This window comes from Phyllobates terribilis, unplaced genomic scaffold (genome assembly GCF_046119375.1).
Source record: "Phyllobates terribilis strain yellow unplaced genomic scaffold, ASM4611937v1 Scaffold_249__1_contigs__length_2872098, whole genome shotgun sequence".
Classification (NCBI taxonomy): domain Eukaryota; kingdom Metazoa; phylum Chordata; class Amphibia; order Anura; family Dendrobatidae; genus Phyllobates; species Phyllobates terribilis.
In genome coordinates, this window is record NW_027363009.1 from 809497 (window position 1) to 828686 (window position 19190).

Here is a 19190-nt window from a genome sequence, read left to right on the forward strand (position 1 = left end):
AAGGCTCAGAGCCTATTATGACACGCGCAGCCAGCGTTCCATTGCCACATTCCGTCTACTGCAGGCGGGATACCTGGATGGCTGAATGTCACTGAGAAGCTCACAGAGACCGCCATAAGCAACAGTTTAAAAGAATGCCACAGACTAATCAACCAAACTTTTTGGGTTGGTTTCTCTTTTATAGTCTGCAGGCATTAAATGAAAGAAGTCAGTGTTCCAGCAGAGGGAGACAACGTTTCAGAAAAGGCATTGTAGCAAACCAAAAAAGAAATTTTAAGCGCAGCAGAGTAACCAGCTCACATACCTGTTAGCTCAGGTGAGTTTAAAAGGCTGCTGTTGATAACAAGGGCATTTGCTAAATAGATGGTGTGTGTGCAACAATATACTGAAAGGTCAATTATATTGTGCAGCTTATCTCACCACTAGTGTTGAGCGATACCTTCCGATATCGGGAAATATCGGATCGGATTGGATCGGACCGATACCGAAAAAGTATCGGATATCGCCGATTCCGATACCGGAAACCAATGCAAGTCAATGGGACATAAATATCGGAATTAAAATAAACCCTTTCTTTCCTTGTAGGTTATTTCTACATGAAGGAAAACAACTAAGAATAATGTAGAATGTATTGGGGGAGGTGGGGGAGACAATAAAGGCATAGAGGTTTAGCCCAGTCAAATGGAATAGCAGGAATTAATATTTTTTTATTATGTTCTGAGTTACGGAAATATTAACTATGTTAAGTATTTTTATATTTTGTCAGATATTTATGTTTCACTACTTCCATGCTCTTCACCTTCTTTTTTACTTCTCCCACACTTTCTCCTTCATCATCCTCAGCATCTTTTTCATCCACTTCTTCTTCACCTTCTTCTTCTTCACCTTCTTCGTATTATTCTTTTTTTTACATTCTTCATATTCTACTTCTTCATCTTCTTCATATTCTTCTTCTTCATCATATTCTTATTTGTGACAGGCATTCCTGTAGTTGTTATCTATAAAAGGTTGGACATTACACCTTTCGTTCTGCCCGTCACAAAAGATTTACAACAGGATTTGTCCGCGTTCAGTTTGGCCTGCAGCAGCAGGTCTTTTCCAGGGGCACCACGAGGAGGAACGGACTCACCCCCATACACTGCTTAGTCATCTTCTGCTTATAATTTAGATATTATCTTTTGCTCTGATTTTTAGTCTTATGCTTAATGTTCTTCCGCTTTTTGTTCTGCAGCTTCTAGTATTTCTGCTTCTTGGTTTTCTGTCTCTTGTTTTTCTGTATCTTGGTGCTTGTCTTCTCTTCTTTGTCTTCTTGGTCAACTTCTTCAGGGTCATCTTCTTGGTCTTCTTCGGGGTGGTCTTCAGGGTCGTCGTCTTCGGGGGTCCTCGTCTTCGGGGTCCTCGTCTTCTTCGGGTTGGTCTTCTGGGTCCTCGTCTTCGGGGTCCTCGTCTTCTTCGGGGTGGTCTTCAGGGTCCTCGTCTTCTTCGGGGTGGTCTTCAGGGTCCTCGTCTTCTTCGGGGTGGTCTTCAGGGTCCTCGTCTTCAGGGTCATTGTCTTCGGGGTCCTCGTCTTCTTAGGGTTGGTCTTCAGGGTCCTCGTCTTCAGGGTCCTCGTCAGGGAGATCCAGAGTGATTACCAAGAACCATTTCAAAAAGCTTGAACTTGGAAATGTAGCAGAAGGTACAAGAAAGCTGAGGAACTACCGAGGACCAGCTGACGGTACTGGAACCCGGATGGATAGCAGAAGGTACAAGAGCCAATGGAACTACCGAGGACCAGCTGATGTTACTGGAACTCGGTTACTAAGCAGGAGGTACCTGTGCCAGAAAGCACTACCAAGGACCAGCAGACGTTGGTGGAACTTGGATACCGAGAAGGAGGCACCTAATCCAAAGGCACTGCCGAGAACCAGCTGACGGTACTGGAACCCGGATGGGTAGCAGAAGGTACAAGAGCCAATGGAACTACCGAGGACCAGCTGATGTTACTGGAACCCGGATGGGTAGCAGAAGGTACAAGAGCCAATGGAACTACCGAGGACCAGCTGATGTTACTGGAACTCGGTTACTAAGCAGGAGGTACCTGTGCCAGAAAGCACTACCAAGGACCAGCAGACGTTGGTGGAACTTGGATACCGAGAAGGAGGCACCTAATCCAAAGGCACTGCCGAGAACCAGCTGACGGTACTGGAACCCGGATGGGTAGCAGAAGGTACCCATGTAAAAAAAAAGTTCAAGGCCGCGAGCCGGCCGCAGTTACCAAAACCCACAGTCCTACAGAGGGTGCTTGTCCTATTGGCACTATGGAACCAGCCTTCATTGCCAGATCCCGCAGCCCACATAGGAGTCACCTAAACTGCAGGCACCATAGAGTCGGCTAACCCGACCGCAACACGACAGGACAACGCATTGGAGGCAAAGTGACGTTGACACTACCCGGAAACAGCTGGCGTGCTGGAACCAGGCTGGGCAGGAGGGAGTACCCGTGCCAAAGACACTGCCGAGAACCAGCTGACGGTACTGGAACCCGGATGGGTAGCAGAAGATACAAGAGCAAATGGAACTACCGAGGACCAGCTGATGTTACTGGAACCCGGATGGGTAGCAGAAGGTACAAGAGCCAATGGAACTACCGAGGACCAGCTGATGTTACTGGAACTCGGTTACTAAGCAGGAGGTACCTGTGCCAGAAAGCACTACCAAGGACCAGCAGACGTTGGTGGAACTTGGATACCGAGAAGGAGGCACCTAATCCAAAGGCACTGCCGAGAACCAGCTGACGGTACTGGAACCCGGATGGGTAGCAGAAGGTACCCATGTAAAAAAAAAGTTCAAGGCCGCGAGCCGGCCGCAGTTACCAAAACCCACAGTCCTACAGAGGGTGCTTGTCCTATTGGCACTATGGAACCAGCCTTCATTGCCAGATCCCGCAGCCCACATAGGAGTCACCTAAACTGCAGGCACCATAGAGTCGGCTAACCCGACCGCAACACGACAGGACAACGCATTGGAGGCAAAGTGACGTTGACACTACCCGGAAACAGCTGGCGTGCTGGAACCAGGCTGGGCAGGAGGGAGTACCCGTGCCAAAGACACTGCCGAGAACCAGCTGACGGTACTGGAACCCGGATGGGTAGCAGAAGATACAAGAGCAAATGGAACTACCGAGGACCAGCTGACGGTACTGGAACCCGGATGGGTAGCAGAAGGTACAAGAGCCAATGGAACTACCGAGGACCAGCTGATGTTACTGGAACTCGGTTACTAAGCAGGAGGTACCTGTGCCAGAAAGCACTACCAAGGACCAGCAGACGTTGGTGGAACTTGGATACCGAGAAGGAGGCACCTAATCCAAAGGCACTGCCGAGAACCAGCTGACGGTACTGGAACCCGGATGGGTAGCAGAAGGTACCCATGTAAAAAAAAAGTTCAAGGCCGCGAGCCGGCCGCAGTTACCAAAACCCACAGTCCTACAGAGGGTGCTTGTCCTATTGGCACTATGGAACCAGCCTTCATTGCCAGATCCCGCAGCCCACATAGGAGTCACCTAAACTGCAGGCACCATAGAGTCGGCTAACCCGACCGCAACACGACAGGACAACGCATTGGAGGCAAAGTGACGTTGACACTACCCGGAAACAGCTGGCGTGCTGGAACCAGGCTGGGCAGGAGGGAGTACCCGTGCCAAAGACACTGCCGAGAACCAGCTGACGGTACTGGAACCCGGATGGGTAGCAGAAGATACAAGAGCAAATGGAACTACCGAGGACCAGCTGACGGTACTGGAACCCGGATGGGTAGCAGAAGGTACAAGAGCCAATGGAACTACCGAGGACCAGCTGATGTTACTGGAACTCGGTTACTAAGCAGGAGGTACCTGTGCCAGAAAGCACTACCAAGGACCAGCAGACGTTGGTGGAACTTGGATACCGAGAAGGAGGCACCTAATCCAAAGGCACTGCCGAGAACCAGCTGACGGTACTGGAACCCGGATGGGTAGCAGAAGGTACCCATGTAAAAAAAAAGTTCAAGGCCGCGAGCCGGCCGCAGTTACCAAAACCCACAGTCCTACAGAGGGTGCTTGTCCTATTGGCACTATGGAACCAGCCTTCATTGCCAGATCCCGCAGCCCACATAGGAGTCACCTAAACTGCAGGCACCATAGAGTCGGCTAACCCGACCGCAACACGACAGGACAACGCATTGGAGGCAAAGTGACGTTGACACTACCCGGAAACAGCTGGCGTGCTGGAACCAGGCTGGGCAGGAGGGAGTACCCGTGCCAAAGACACTGCCGAGAACCAGCTGACGGTACTGGAACCCGGATGGCTAGCAGAAGATACAAGAGCAAATGGAACTACCGAGGACCAGCTGACGGTACTGGAACCCGGATGGGTAGCAGAAGGTACAAGAGCCAATGGAACTACCGAGGACCAGCTGATGTTACTGGAACTCGGTTACTAAGCAGGAGGTACCTGTGCCAGAAAGCACTACCAAGGACCAGCAGACGTTGGTGGAACTTGGATACCGAGAAGGAGGCACCTAATCCAAAGGCACTGCCGAGAACCAGCTGACGGTACTGGAACCCGGATGGGTAGCAGAAGATACAAGAGCAAATGGAACTACCGAGGACCAGCTGACGGTACTGGAACCCGGATGGGTAGCAGAAGATACAAGAGCAAATGGAACTACCGAGGACCAGCTGACGGTACTGGAACCCGGATGGGTAGCAGAAGGTACAAGAGCCAATGGAACTACCGAGGACCAGCTGATGTTACTGGAACTCGGTTACTAAGCAGGAGGTACCTGTGCCAGAAAGCACTACCAAGGACCAGCAGACGTTGGTGGAACTTGGATACCGAGAAGGAGGCACCTAATCCAAAGGCACTGCCGAGAACCAGCTGACGGTACTGGAACCCGGATGGGTAGCAGAAGATACAAGAGCAAATGGAACTACCGAGGACCAGCTGACGGTACTGGAACCCGGATGGGTAGCAGAAGGTACAAGAGCCAATGGAACTACCGAGGACCAGCTGATGTTACTGGAACTCGGTTACTAAGCAGGAGGTACCTGTGCCAGAAAGCACTACCAAGGACCAGCAGACGTTGGTGGAACTTGGATACCGAGAAGGAGGCACCTAATCCAAAGGCACTGCCGAGAACCAGCTGACGGTACTGGAACCCGGATGGGTAGCAGAAGATACAAGAGCAAATGGAACTACCGAGGACCAGCTGACGGTACTGGAACCCGGATGGGTAGCAGAAGATACAAGAGCAAATGGAACTACCGAGGACCAGCTGACGGTACTGGAACCCGGATGGGTAGCAGAAGGTACAAGAGCCAATGGAACTACCGAGGACCAGCTGATGTTACTGGAACTCGGTTACTAAGCAGGAGGTACCTGTGCCAGAAAGCACTACCAAGGACCAGCAGACGTTGGTGGAACTTGGATACCGAGAAGGAGGCACCTAATCCAAAGGCACTGCCGAGAACCAGCTGACGGTACTGGAACCCGGATGGGTAGCAGAAGGTACCCATGTAAAAAAAAAGTTCAAGGCCGCGAGCCGGCCGCAGTTACCAAAACCCACAGTCCTACAGAGGGTGCTTGTCCTATTGGCACTATGGAACCAGCCTTCATTGCCAGATCCCGCAGCCCACATAGGAGTCACCTAAACTGCAGGCACCATAGAGTCGGCTAACCCGACCGCAACACGACAGGACAACGCATTGGAGGCAAAGTGACGTTGACACTACCCGGAAACAGCTGGCGTGCTGGAACCAGGCTGGGCAGGAGGGAGTACCCGTGCCAAAGACACTGCCGAGAACCAGCTGACGGTACTGGAACCCGGATGGGTAGCAGAAGGTACAAGAGCCAATGGAACTGCCGAGAACCAGCTGGCGGTGCTGGAGCCCAGGGTAAATACTAAAAACAGAAGAGCCAGAGGTGTATTTGGAGGAGGTTTTAAATCCGTACTACAGTGGATGTGGACAAAGCAGGAGAATTTGCCGGACACACAGCTGGGGATCAGCTGACGTTACTGAATCCCAATAACACTGGAGCAAGCGTTGACTGTGCAGACGGCACTTCTGAGCAGCAACTAGCGGTATTGGAGCCCAGGGTAAATACTAAAAACGGAGGAGCCAGAGGTGTAATTGGAGCAAGTTTTAAATAAGTAGCACAGTGAATATGGACAGAGCAGGAGAAATTGCCGTGAACACAGCAGGGGAACAGCTGACGTTACCGAACCCCAATAACACCGCAGCAAGTGTTGACTGTGCAGACGGCACTTCCGAGCGCCAACTGGCGGTGCTGGAGCCCAGGGATAAGAATGAAAACAGAGGAGCCAGAGGTGTAATTCGAGCAACTTTAAAATGTGTAGTACAGTGGATGTGGACAAAGCAGGAGAAATTGCCGTCCGCACAGCAGGAGAACAGCTGACGTTACTGAACCCCAATAACACGGCAGCAAGTGTTGACTGTGCAGACGGCACTTCCGAGCGCCAACTGGCGGTGCTGGAGCCCAGGGATAAGAATGAAAACAGAGGAGCCAGAGGTGTAATTCGAGCAACTTTAAAATGTGTAGTACAGTGGATGTGGACAAAGCAGGAGAAATTGCCGTCCGCACAGCAGGAGAACAGCTGACGTTACTGAACCCCAATAACACGGCAGCAAGTGTTGACTGTGCAGACAGCACTTCCGAGCGCCAACTGGCGGTGTTGGAGCCCAGGGTAAATACTAAAAACGGAGGAGCCAGAGGTGTAATTGGAGCAAGTTTTAAATAAGTAGCACAGTGAATATGGACAGAGCAGGAGAAATTGCCGTGAACACAGCAGGGGAACAGCTGACGTTACCGAACCCCAATAACACCGCAGCAAGTGTTGACTGTGCAGACGGCACTTCCGAGCGCCAACTGGCGGTGCTGGAGCCCAGGGATAAGAATGAAAACAGAGGAGCCAGAGGTGTAATTGGAGCAACTTTAAAATCTGTAGTAGTGAGAATGTGGACAGAGCAGGAGAAATTGCCGTCCGCACAGCAGGGGAACAGCTGACGTTACTGAACCCCAATAACATGGTAGCAAGTGTTGACTGTGCAGACAGCACTTCCGAGCGCCAACTGGCGGTGCTGGAGCCCAGGGATAAGAATGAAAACAGAGGAGCCAGAGGAGTAATTGGAGCAACTTTAAAATGTGTAGTACAGTGGATGTGGACAAATCAGGAGAAATTGCCGTCCGCACAGCAGGAGAACAGCTGACGTTACTGAACCCCAATAACACGGCAGCAAGTGTTGACTGTGCAGACGGCACTTCCGAGCGCCAACTGGCGGTGCTGGAGCCCAGGGATAAGAATGAAAACAGAGGAGCCAGAGGTGTAATTGGAGCAACTTTAAAATCTGTAGTAGTGAGAATGTGGACAGAGCAGGAGAAATTGCCGTCCGCACAGCAGGGGAACAGCTGACGTTACTGAACCCCAATAACATGGTAGCAAGTGTTGACTGTGCAGACAGCACTTCCGAGCGCCAACTGGCGGTGCTGGAGCCCAGGGATAAGAATGAAAACAGAGGAGCCAGAGGTGTAATTGGAGCAACTTTAAAATCTGTAGTAGTGAGAATGTGGACAGAGCAGGAGAAATTGCCGTCCGCACAGCAGGGGAACAGCTGACGTTACTGAACCCCAATAACATGGTAGCAAGTGTTGACTGTGCAGACAGCACTTCCGAGCGCCAACTGGCGGTGCTGGAGCCCAGGGATAAGAATGAAAACAGAGGAGCCAGAGGAGTAATTGGAGCAACTTTAAAATGTGTAGTACAGTGGATGTGGACAAATCAGGAGAAATTGCCGTCCGCACAGCAGGAGAACAGCTGACGTTACTGAACCCCAATAACACGGCAGCAAGTGTTGACTGTGCAGACGGCACTTCCGAGCGCCAACTGGCGGTGTTGGAGCTCAGGGATTACAGTTCAGGTGGTAGAAACATGAACAGAACAGGAGACCTGGATACTGTTGCCAACCAATTATTTATTCTGGAAGAGGACTGGCAAATTCATGAGAGATCCAGGCCTTGTTCATTTTGAGAAAAGTAAGCCGGTCAACGTTATCGGAGGATAGTCGCATGCGACGGTCTGTTAGTACACCACCTGCGGCACTAAAGACGCGTTCCGATAATACACTAGCAGCAGGGCAAGCTAGCACCTCCAGTGCATACTGACTAAGCTCTGGCCATGTATCCAGCTTACAGACCCAAAACTTGAAGGGAGAAGAGCCGTCTGGGAGTACACTAAGAGGGCAAGACATGTAGTCTGTCACCATCTGACGGAAACGTTGCCTCCTGCTGACTGGAGCTGTCTGTGATGGTGTAGACATTTGTGGCGGCGGGGACACAAAACTTTGCCACATTTCGGCCATACTGGTCTTGCCTTGTGCTGAGGCGCTGCTTCTGCTCCCTCTTTGTGCAGAGCTTCCTCCACTGCCTCGACGCACTGAGCTGCTTTGTAAAGCACTAGCAGCACTGCTCTCGGTTGGAATGGAGAACATGATGGAATGCACCAGTGCGTCTTGGTACTCCCGCATTTTACGCTCCCGGTTCAATGGTGTTATGAGGCTTTGTAAGTTGTCCCGGTAGCGAGGATCTAGGAGGGTGGACACCCAATAATCAGCCGTGTTGAGAATGTGGGCGATGCGGCGGTCGTTTCTGAGGCACTGCAGCATGAAATCAACCATGTGCTGCAGACTGCCAACTGGCCAAGAAACGCTGTCCCCTGCTTGAGGCGTGATCTCTGCCTGCTCTGCATCACCCCACCCTCGCTCTAGATACTGACTACTAGAGCATTGTGTACCTCCCTCCTCTGGACAGATGTCTTCCTCATCCATTGACTCCTCCTCATCCTCCTCACAAAGTGTCCCCTGCCTAGGCCTTTGTGAGGAACCACGTTGCGCAGACTGTAGAGAAGCAGATGGCATTTGTGACTCCTCATCCTCCACCTCTTCCAAAACCTCGTCCCTTAGTGCTTGCAGTGTTTTTTCAAGCAGGCAGATAAGGGGGATAGTCATGCTGACTAGTGCATCATCTGCACTCGCCATCCGCGTGGAATAATCGAAGGCACGCAAAACGTGGCAAATGTCCTTCATAGAGGCCCACTCAGTGGTGGTGAAGTGTGAACGGCGCGCACTGCGACTTGTTTGCGCCTGCTGCAGCTGGTACTCCATTACTGCTGCCTGCTGCTCACACAACCTCTCCAACATATGTAACGTTGAATTCCACCTGGTGGGTAGGTCACATATGATGCGATGTTCCGGAAGACATAATCGGCGCTGCAGAGCTGAAATGCGTGATCTTGCATTGCTGGAACGCCGCAAGTGAGCGCACTCTATGCGGACCTTGTGAAGCAGTGCATCAAGATCCGGATAGTCCCTCAAAAAACTCTGCACGACCAAGTTGAGCACATGTGCCAGACATGGGATGTGAGTGAGGTTGCCTAGGCCCAGAGCTGCCACCAGATTTCGGCCATTGTCACACACTACCATGCCTGGCTGGAGATTCGCTGGCACAAACCACACGTCACTCTGCTGCTTGATGGCATTCCAGAGCTCCTGCGCTGTGTGGCTTCGATTCCCCAAAGAAATTAATTTTAATACGGCCTGTTGACGTTTGGCCACGGCTGTGCTCATATCGGTCATCATAACAGGTAACCGTTCACGGGTCGATGTGGAGGTAGACCGTGACGGCTCCTGCAGCGCTGATTCAGAGGAACTGGAGTATGAGGAGGAGTCAATGTGTACAGACTGGATTCCTGCAATCCTTGGAGTTGGCAGAACACGTACAGCGCCACTCTCAAGATCTGTACCCGGCTCCACAACATTTACCCAATGGGCAGTGAGGGAAAGGTATCGTCCCTGTCCATGCTTACTGGTCCACGCATCAGTGGTCAGGTGGACCTTGCTACTGACGGCGTTTTGTAGCGCATGTTTAATTTTTCCCTCCACATGATGTTGCAGGGCAGGGACGGCTTGCCTGCTGAAATAAAAGCGGCTGGGCACGTTGTATTGTGGGACTGCCAATGCCATAAAGTTACGGAATGTGTCAGTCTCCACCAGCCTGAATGATAGCATTTCAAGGGCCAGTAGTTTAGCAATGCCAGCATTCAGAGCCTGTGCTCGGGGGTGGTTTGCCGAGTATGGGCGCCTTTTCTCCCATGCCTGTGCTAACGATGGCTGTAGACTGGCCTGGGAGTGTGAGGATGACTGGGAAAGTGGTGCTGTGGGTGGAATTACACTGTGTCTCTGTACAACAGTGCCAGAGATTCTTCCATGGCGATCCTGTGAGGAAGCCGAACCAGCTGTGTGTGAGCTGGAGGAAGAGGCTACAACACGAGCTGAAGAGGTGGTAGGTGGCGCTGTAGGTTGGCCTAGGTCTTCAGTGTGTTTGTGTAACTCCACCACGTGCTTGGTCCGCACATGTTTCCACATATTTGTGGTATTGAGGTTGCTGACACTTTTCCCTCTTTTCACCTTCTGATTACACAGCTTGCATTTGACAAAGCAAATGTCATCTGCAACTGTGTCAAAAAAGGACCAGGCACTGCAAGTCTTGGGAGCGCCCGCTTTGGATTTTGGAAGAGCCATGCTCCTAATGGGTGCCGAAGTGGAGGCTACAGGCAACCAAGTCTGCCCCCTCCCTCTCCCTCCTTTTTGGGCCGTTCGGGGAATCTCTTCCTCAGAGCTGCTCCCACCACCTTCCTGTCCCTCACGCCATGATGGGTCAAGGACCTCATCATCTACACCACCCTCTTCAAACAACTGCTTCTCCTGGGTAGTCTCGACAGCACAGTACGCACCAGAAAGTGGCACCTGAGTCTCATCATCAGATGCGTACTGAGGTGTGCTGCTGACCATAGGCACTGGCCCACCCGCCTCTTCAGATTCAGAGAGACAAAACGGTTGCGCATCACTGCATACTACCTCTTCTTCAAATTCTCGAATTCTGCTTGGCTGGCCCCCTCTTTCCAAGCCAAGAGATTCAGAGAACAGAAGTAGAGATGGCTCCTGTCCAGGGCTCTCTGACTGCCTGGGCAATTTGGCAGGTGGTGAAGAGACAGATGGGTCCTCTTCAGTGCTCAGGACCTGAGAGGATCTGGAACTAATTGAAGTCGATGCGTTAGCTGCCATCCATCCGACAACGGCTTCAATTTGGTCCTCGCGCAGCAGTGGGGTACGGCTAGCTCCTACAAAGCTGCGCATAAAGGACTGTTCCCTGGTAAAACTGGGGGATGCTGAGTCACTGGTGCCCGCAGCAGGCACAGAATCCCCACGTCCTCTCCCTGCAGGCACAGAATCCTCACGTCCTCTCCCTGCAGAAACTCCACGCCCACGCCCACGACCACGACCACATGCCTTACTCCCTGCCTTCTTCATCTTGGTAGACTGATAAAGATAGGCAGAAAAGTACTAAGGGCTTAGTGTGCTTATTCCTGAACAGCTGCTAACAGGTATAAGAAACACTAATTTTATAAAGTGTGGACTAGACTTTAATATGAGCTAATGTGGCCTACACAACTGTAAAGTGGAGTGTTTGGTGAACTTTATTTAGGTTTTTTTTGTCACAAAAAGACACTGGATGTGCCTAAAGATGTAATAACGATAGTATCACAAACTTTTTGTAGCTATTACAATGTAGGAAGGTAACCTACAATGCAATAGATGAGGCTGCAAAAAATAGGCTAATACTAATCTGGCTGGGGCTGCAGGGCCCAATGCTGCAGAAAGGCTCCTCTATCTACTCCTATATAGTGTGTTTGGAATCAATTTAGCTGAATATGGATGGAACCACCACACTAATAGGAGATATCAGGAAAAATTATGAATTGGCAATAAAGGACAATGTATGAGGCAGTGACACACACTGAGTGCACTACAACCAGACGGGGTTGAAGCACACACTACAGGGTGAGCTGCACTCACACACCAGACCTTGCAGACAGCGGTGAACAGTACAGATGCAGAGCACTGTGCACTAGTGCTGCAAGACGGAAAAAAATTCTCTATCTACTCCTATATAGTGTGTTTGGAACCAATTTAGCTGAATACAGATGGAACCACCACACTAATAGGAGATATCAGGAAAAATTATGAATTGGCAATAAAGGACAATGTATGAGGCAGTGACACACACTGAGTGCACTACAACCAGACGGGGTTGAAGCACACACTACAGGGTGAGCTGCACTCACACACCAGACCTTGCAGACAGCGGTGAACAGTACAGATGCAGAGCACTGTGCACTAGTGCTGCAAGACGGAAAAAAATTTCTCTATCTACTCCTATATAATGTGTTTGGAACCAATTTAGCTGAATACAGATGGAACCACCACACTAATAGGAGATATCAGGAAAAATTATGAATTGGCAAAAAAGGACAATGTATGAGGCAGTGACACACACTGAGTGCACTACAACCAGACTTGGCTGAAGCACACACTACAGGGTGAGCTGCACTCACACACACAGACCTTGCAGATAGCGGTGAACAGCACAGGGAACTGTGCACTAGCACTGCAAGGCACAGTGATTTAGAAAGTAGCTTGGGTAAAGCAGTATAGAGAAAATAGGTAGCTAAAACTGTCCCTCAGAACAACAGCGTCCTATCCCTAACTGAATTCACAGCAGAGTGAGCTCAAAATGGCGGCGGTGGATTTTATAGTGCATCATGACATCATTTCAGCAGCCAATCACAGCCATGCCATTAGTTAAGATGCCTACATGCCTAACAGGATGTGCCCACACTTCTTAGGATCCTCATTGGCTGAATAAAATGAAAATGTCTCATTGCATTATGGGAACTTCCGATTCCGGTATACGATATTGCAATAGTATCGGAATTAAGTATCGGAATTCCGATACCGCGAATATCGGCCGATACCCGATATTTCAGTATCGGAATGCTCAACACTACTCACCACCTGTAGTTATTTAGGTGAAAGCTCCAAAATGCTTGCCTAATATGTCTGTTTATCCAAAAGGAAGTATAGAGGGAGAGCTAGATAGATAGCATTGCATTACATTACATTACATGGCAATGCAATGCACAGTTGCTGAAGTTGAACCAAAATGAGCTTGTCATCTGGCTTCTGCAACTTTTAACATGAAAAATCCAATGAGGAGAAGAAAAGCAAAGCCAAAGAGTCCATCCCAAAATCCGACAAACAAGCAAAATGAACAAAAAGCATTGAATTCAATTCTTTCTGATTTTAGAAACTGCATTAAAGAAGGGGTGCACCGGTCCTGGAGATACTGCAATACCAGGTCAATGCGTGGAGTGGACAGAGCAAGCTCTTTTTCCATCTCCCTGTTCTAAAAATCCATTTAATATATGGTCCCCAGATAGGGGACGTATCAGATATTAAACTGATAAGAACAGATACTACACTTGATCTTAGCCAAAAGGCCGAGAAGCGATAACCAGAATTGGTTTCCGACTACGGTGCCACCCAAGGATTCTGAAAAGTCCATTTGTGGAGATGGCCACCTGGACTCCCGTTAAGAAGACATGCTGTCAACCTCTAGATCCCTCACATGCCTGCACTTTTCGGCTTGCTGCTGCTGCAATCCACGCGTTTTAGATCTGCATAACTCCACCTCTTTTAGCACAGTACCCTCAACCCCCGGCTGATCCCACCCGCCTCAACACCGTTGGAAGGGAGGAGAACCAATTAAGGCGGGGGGGGGGGGTGGAACGAGCAGCTGTCTACCCTTAGCAGGAGGGTTGCTGATTAATTACCTCTCCTGCTGCTGCTGCTGCTGGCTGTCCAGCAGCAGACTGAAGGTGGCTGCTGCTGTGCGCAGGTATATAAAGGCTCAGAGCCTATTATGACACGCGCAGCCAGCGTTCCATTGCCACATTCCGTCTACTGCAGGCGGGATACCTGGATGGCTGAATGTCACTGAGAAGCTCACAGAGACCGCCATAAGCAACAGTTTAAAAGAATGCCACAGACTAATCAACCAAACTTTTTGGGTTGGTTTCTCTTTTATAGTCTGCAGGCATTAAATGAAAGAAGTCAGTGTTCCAGCAGAGGGAGACAACGTTTCAGAAAAGGCATTGTAGCAAACCAAAAAAGAAATTTTAAGCGCAGCAGAGTAACCAGCTCACATACCTGTTAGCTCAGGTGAGTTTAAAAGGCTGCTGTTGATAACAAGGGCATTTGCTAAATAGATGGTGTGTGTGCAACAATATACTGAAAGGTCAATTATATTGTGCAGCTTATCTCACCACCTGTAGTTATTTAGGTGAAAGCTCCAAAATGCTTGCCTAATATGTCTGTTTATCCAAAAGAAAGTATAGAGGGAGAGCTAGATAGATAGCATTGCATTACATTACATTACATGGCAATGCAATGCACAGTTGCTGAAGTTGAACCAAAATGAGCTTGTCATCTGGCTTCTGCAACTTTTAACATGAAAAATCCAATGAGGAGAAGAAAAGCAAAGCCAAAGAGTCCATCCCAAAATCCGACAAACAAGCAAAATGAACAAAAAGCATTGAATTCAATTCTTTCTGATTTTAGAAACTGCATTAAAGAAGGGGTGCACCGGTCCTGGAGATACTGCAATACCAGGTCAATGCGTGGAGTGGACAGAGCAAGCTCTTTTTCCATCTCCCTGTTCTAAAAATCCATTTAATATATGGTCCCCAGATAGGGGACGTATCAGATATTAAACTGATAAGAACAGATACTACACTTGATCTTAGCCAAAAGGCCGAGAAGCGATAACCAGAATTGGTTTCCGACTACGGTGCCACCCAAGGATTCTGAAAAGTCCATTTGTGGAGATGGCCACCTGGACTCCCGTTAAGAAGACATGCTGTCAACCTCTAGATCCCTCACATGCCTGCACTTTTCGGCTTGCTGCTGCTGCAATCCACGCGTTTTAGATCTGCATAACTCCACCTCTTTTAGCACAGTACCCTCAACCCCCGGCTGTTCCCACCCGCCTCAACACCGTTGGAAGGGAGGAGAACCAATTAAGGCGGGGGGGGGGTGGAACGAGCAGCTGTCTACCCTTAGCAGGAGGGTTGCTGATTAATTACCTCTCCTGCTGCTGCTGCTGCTGGCTGTCCAGCAGCAGACTGAAAGTGGCTGCTGCTGTGCGCAGGTATATAAAGGCTCAGAGCCTATTATGACACGCGCAGCCAGCGTTCCATTGCCACATTCCGTCTACTGCAGGCGGGATACCTGGATGGCTGAATGTCACTGAGAAGCTCACAGAGACCGCCATAAGCAACAGTTTAAAAGAATGCCACAGACTAATCAACCAAACTTTTTGGGGTTGGTTCTCTTTTATAGTCTGCAGGCATTAAATGAAAGAAGTCAGTGTTCCAGCAGAGGGAGACAACGTTTCAGAAAAGGCATTGTAGCAAACCAAAAAAGAAATTTTAAGCGCAGCAGAGTAACCAGCTCACATACCTGTTAGCTCAGGTGAGTTTAAAAGGCTGCTGTTGATAACAAGGGCATTTGCTAAATAGATGGTGTGTGTGCAACAATATACTGAAAGGTCAATTATATTGTGCAGCTTATCTCACCACCTGTAGTTATTTAGGTGAAAGCTCCAAAATGCTTGCCTAATATGTCTGTTTATCCAAAAGGAAGTATAGAGGGAGAGCTAGATAGATAGCATTGCATTACATTACATTACATGGCAATGCAATGCACAGTTGCTGAAGTTGAACCAAAATGAGCTTGTCATCTGGCTTCTGCAACTTTTAACATGAAAAATCCAATGAGGAGAAGAAAAGCAAAGCCAAAGAGTCCATCCCAAAATCCGACAAACAAGCAAAATGAACAAAAAGCATTGAATTCAATTCTTTCTGATTTTAGAAACTGCATTAAAGAAGGGGTGCACCGGTCCTGGAGATACTGCAATACCAGGTCAATGCGTGGAGTGGACAGAGCAAGCTCTTTTTCCATCTCCCTGTTCTAAAAATCCATTTAATATATGGTCCCCAGATAGGGGACGTATCAGATATTAAACTGATAAGAACAGATACTACACTTGATCTTAGCCAAAAGGCCGAGAAGCGATAACCAGAATTGGTTTCCGACTACGGTGCCACCCAAGGATTCTGAAAAGTCCATTTGTGGAGATGGCCACCTGGACTCCCGTTAAGAAGACATGCTGTCAACCTCTAGATCCCTCACATGCCTGCACTTTTCGGCTTGCTGCTGCTGCAATCCACGGGTTTTAGATCTGCATAACTCCACCTCTTTTAGCACAGTACCCTCAACCCCCGGCTGTTCCCACCCGCCTCAACACCGTTGGAAGGGAGGAGAACCAATTAAGGCGGGGGGGGGGGGGGTGGAACGAGCAGCTGTCTACCCTTAGCAGGAGGGTTGCTGATTAATTACCTCTCCTGCTGCTGCTGCTGCTGGCTGTCCAGCAGCAGAATGAAGGTGGCTGCTGCTGTGCGCAGGTATATAAAGGCTCAGAGCCTATTATGACACGCGCAGCCAGCGTTCCATTGCCACATTCCGTCTACTGCAGGCGGGATACCTGGATGGCTGAATGTCACTGAGAAGCTCACAGAGACCGCCATAAGCAACAGTTTAAAAGAATGCCACAGACTAATCAACCAAACTTTTTGGGTTGGTTTCACTTTTATAGTCTGCAGGCATTAAATGAAAGAAGTCAGTGTTCCAGCAGAGGGAGACAACGTTTCAGAAAAGGCATTGTAGCAAACCAAAAAAGAAATTTTAAGCGCAGCAGAGTAACCAGCTCACATACCTGTTAGCTCAGTTGAGTTTAAAAGGCTGCTGTTGATAACAAGGGCATTTGCTAAATAGATGGTGTGTGTGCAACAATATACTGAAAGGTCAATTATATTGTGCAGCTTATCTCACCACCTGTAGTTATTTAGGTGAAAGCTCCAAAATGCTTGCCTAATATGTCTGTTTATCCAAAAGGAAGTATAGAGGGAGAGCTAGATAGATAGCATTGCATTACATTACATTACATGGCAATGCAATGCACAGTTGCTGAAGTTGAACCAAAATGAGCTTGTCATCTGGCTTCTGCAACTTTTAACATGAAAAATCCAATGAGGAGAAGAAAAGCAAAGCCAAAGAGTCCATCCCAAAATCCGACAAACAAGCAAAATGAACAAAAAGCATTGAATTCAATTCTTTCTGATTTTAGAAACTGCATTAAAGAAGGGGTGCACCGGTCCTGGAGATACTGCAATACCAGGTCAATGCGTGGAGTGGACAGAGCAAGCTCTTTTTCCATCTCCCTGTTCTAAAAATCCATTTAATATATGGTCCCCAGATAGGGGACGTATCAGATATTAAACTGATAAGAACAGATACTACACTTGATCTTAGCCAAAAGGCCGAGAAGCGATAACCAGAATTGGTTTCCGACTACGGTGCCACCCAAGGATTCTGAAAAGTCCATTTGTGGAGATGGCCACCTGGACTCCCGTTAAGAAGACATGCTGTCAACCTCTAGATCCCTCACATGCCTGCACTTTTCGGCTTGCTGCTGCTGCAATCCACGGGTTTTAGATCTGCATAACTCCACCTCTTTTAGCACAGTACCCTCAACCCCCGGCTGTTCCCACCCGCCTCAACACCGTTGGAAGGGAGGAGAACCAATTAAGGCGGGGGGGGGGGGGTGGAACGAGCAGCTGTCTACCCTTAGCAGGAGGGTTGCTGATTAATTACCTCTCCTGCTGCTGCTGCTGCTGGCTGTCCAGCAGCAGAATGAAGGTGGCTGCTGCTGTGCGCAGGTATATAAAGGCTCAGAGCCTATTATGACACGCGCAGCCAGCGTTCCATTGCCACATTCCGTCTACTGCAGGCGGGATACCTGGATGGCTGAATGTCACTGAGAAGCTCACAGAGACCGCCATAAGCAACAGTTTAAAAGAATGCCACAGACTAATCAACCAAACTTTTTGGGTTGGTTTCTCTTTTATAGTCTGCAGGCATTAAATGAAAGAAGTCAGTGTTCCAGCAGAGGGAGACAACGTTTCAGAAAAGGCATTGTAGCAAACCAAAAAAGAAATTTTAAGCGCAGCAGAGTAACCAGCTCACATACCTGTTAGCTCAGGTGAGTTTAAAAGGCTGCTGTTGATAACAAGGGCATTTGCTAAATAGATGGTGTGTGTGCAACAATATACTGAAAGGTCAATTATATTGTGCAGCTTATCTCACCACCTGTAGTTATTTAGGTGAAAGCTCCAAAATGCTTGCCTAATATGTCTGTTTATCCAAAAGGAAGTATAGAGGGAGAGCTAGATAGATAGCATTGCATTACATTACATTACATGGCAATGCAATGCACAGTTGCTGAAGTTGAACCAAAATGAGCTTGTCATCTGGCTTCTGCAACTTTTAACATGAAAAATCCAATGAGGAGAAGAAAAGCAAAGCCAAAGAGTCCATCCCAAAATCCGACAAACAAGCAAAATGAACAAAAAGCATTGAATTCAATTCTTTCTGATTTTAGAAACTGCATTAAAGAAGGGGTGCACCGGTCCTGGAGATACTGCAATACCAGGTCAATGCGTGGAGTGGACAGAGCAAGCTCTTTTTCCATCTCCCTGTTCTAAAAATCCATTTAATATATGGTCCCCAGATAGGGGACGTATCAGATATTAAACTGATAAGAACAGATACTACACTTGATCTTAGCCAAAAGGCCGAGAAGCGATAACCAGAATTGGTTTCCGACTACGGTGCCACCCAAGGATTCTGAAAAGTCCATTTGTGGAGATGGCCACCTGGACTCCCGTTAAGAAGACATGCTGTCAACCTCTAGATCCCTCACATGCCTGCACTTTTCGGCTTGCTGCTGCTGCAATCCACGCGTTTTAGATCTGCATAACTCCACCTCTTTTAGCACAGTACCCTCAACCCCCGGCTGATCCCACCCGCCTCAACACCGTTGGAAGGGAGGAGAACCAATTAAGGCGGGGGGGGGGGGGTGGAACGAGCAGCTGTCTACCCTTAGCAGGAGGGTTGCTGATTAATTACCTCTCCTGCTGCTGCTGCTGCTGGCTGTCCAGCAGCAGACTGAAGGTGGCTGCTGCTGTGCGCAGGTATATAAAGGCTCAGAGCCTATTATGACACGCGCAGCCAGCGTTCCATTGCCACATTCCGTCTACTGCAGGCGGGATACCTGGATGGCTGAATGTCACTGAGA

General features: G+C 48.9%; 5 non-coding genes across 5 annotated transcripts; all 5 read right to left on the reverse strand.

Moving 5' to 3' along the window:
* Positions 1-13255: 13255 nt before the first annotated feature.
* Positions 13256-13446, reverse strand: LOC141218782 (U2 spliceosomal RNA). The gene has a single exon (XR_012287471.1). It is a non-coding gene; the product is annotated as a U2 spliceosomal RNA (small nuclear RNA).
* Positions 13447-14568: 1122 nt separating this feature from the next.
* LOC141218783 (U2 spliceosomal RNA) lies at positions 14569-14759 on the reverse strand. The gene has a single exon (XR_012287472.1). It is a non-coding gene; the product is annotated as a U2 spliceosomal RNA (small nuclear RNA).
* Positions 14760-15879: 1120 nt separating this feature from the next.
* Positions 15880-16070, reverse strand: LOC141218784 (U2 spliceosomal RNA). The gene has a single exon (XR_012287473.1). It is a non-coding gene; the product is annotated as a U2 spliceosomal RNA (small nuclear RNA).
* A 1124-nt stretch (positions 16071-17194) lies between these two features.
* LOC141218785 (U2 spliceosomal RNA) lies at positions 17195-17385 on the reverse strand. Its single transcript, XR_012287474.1, has one exon. It is a non-coding gene; the product is annotated as a U2 spliceosomal RNA (small nuclear RNA).
* A 1123-nt stretch (positions 17386-18508) lies between these two features.
* Positions 18509-18699, reverse strand: LOC141218786 (U2 spliceosomal RNA). Its single transcript, XR_012287475.1, has one exon. It is a non-coding gene; the product is annotated as a U2 spliceosomal RNA (small nuclear RNA).
* Between the last annotated feature and the right edge of the window lie 491 nt (positions 18700-19190).